Consider the following 1,889-nt stretch of genomic DNA (forward strand, 5'->3'; position numbering starts at 1 on the left):
GAGGGATTTATCTTTTACCTCAGTTTCAGCAATTATTTCTTCATTTGAGATGAATTTCTTACCGGCGAGCATTTCTTTGAGATCAGAGAATAGCCAGCAGTCGCTGGGGCCAGATCTGGACTATACGGTGGATGAGGAAGCAATTTGAAGTGTGATTCGTGCAATTTTGTTATCGTTTTTATTGACTTGTGACATAGTGCATTATCTTGGTGGAACAAAATTTTTTTCTTTGCCATATGCGGTCGTTTTTTCACAATTTCTGCTTTCACACGATCCAGTAATGCCGTGTAGTAGTTACTATTGATGGTTTTCACTTTTTGAGATAGTTAATGATAATGAAGATTATACCATGTACATCCCAAAATACTGAAGCCATAACCTTCCCAGCTGACTGTTGTGCCTTCAGACGCTTCGGATGTGGTTCACCGGCTGCAGTCCACTCAGATGATGATCGTTTTGATTCCGGAGTGAAGTGATGGATCCATGTTTCATCCATTGTCACATATCGACGCAAAAAATCTGATTTATTACGTGTAAACATGGCCAAACACTGCTGTGAATCATCAATACGTTGTTGTTTTTGAACGACTGTGAGTTAACGCGGCACCTACTTTGAAAAGAGCTTTCTCATGGTCAAATGTTCCTGCATAATTATAAACACACTGACTTTTGATATCTTAACGGTCTCAGCTATCTCATGCAATTTAAATTTACGATCTGATATAACCAATTTCTGGATTTTTTTGATGTTTTCTGGAGTAACCACCTCAATTGTACGACCAGAACGTTCATCAACATCGGTGTCTGTACGACCACGTTTAAATTCAGCAAAAACAATAACAAATAGGGACTTCTTAGGATGTATTTTGTATAGGTGCCTATTAGTAGTCACTAATTATTTCATCCTATATTGCTATAACAAACCCTCTGTTTCGGGATATATTGAGCCTATTGTGAGCCATTTATGCGTATTGGTTCTGTCTATGTGCGCTTGGTCTATTTTATTAGGGTATTTTCAACGAATTGTTTTTGCTTTTAATTGCTGTTAATGCATTTTCTAATGAGAATTGATTGATGGGATTACTCTTATTGTCTACTTAAAGTGTGTGAGGTAATAATCTGCTGTGATTCTCCAGTTGATTATATTGAATAAATATGTCGGATAAGGTATTCAGGTATGATGTAATGTGTTTGTGAAATAACAATAACCAACCATTGTTTCATTTTTGTTTCAAATTATGTTTTGTGGTTGTTTGATTTCTAATTACTTGTTTTGTTGATTTTGTTGTAACCGTGTTATTTGTTCGTTGTTTAACTTTAAAAATTATTTAAAAATATATATAAGTAATTAATTCAATGTTTTTTATTTTTGTTACTTAGTTTGATATCTTAATAATATAAAAATACATATTTCGAACAATTTTCATCTGTTCATGAGTTTACCTGATCCGAAATAAAAAGTATACGTTATATATACGGTTTGATGGAAACTGACCTCTAACAAAAACTCTAACATTTGGTCTCCGTAAAATGTACAGGAAGTAAAAGATCTACTATTTTTCTATTTTAATATATCTATTTTATTTATTGAATCTCTTTTATAAGAAGATGCACAATAAGTATTCATATCTTATAAAACTGAAGCAAACGAATTGACTGACAACTATAGTTGGAGTTAATTGATAAAAATTAAAGTTAGAATTATTTCATGAAAAAGAATAAAAAAAATTTAAATTAAAGTAAATTGAAGTTTATATTAAGTTGACAATTTAATAACTATATAAAACAAAGAAAAAAGAAAATCAGTGCGTTGGTATGTCTGTTCTGCGTAATCTTGAAGAAGGCCGGGTTAGCAGTAGATTTTTGTTTGTACTTGCATTTGATTTTAA

Source organism: Teleopsis dalmanni, chromosome 1, assembly GCF_002237135.1.
Source record: "Teleopsis dalmanni isolate 2A chromosome 1, ASM223713v2, whole genome shotgun sequence".
In the NCBI taxonomy this organism is placed as follows: Eukaryota; Metazoa; Arthropoda; class Insecta; order Diptera; family Diopsidae; genus Teleopsis; species Teleopsis dalmanni.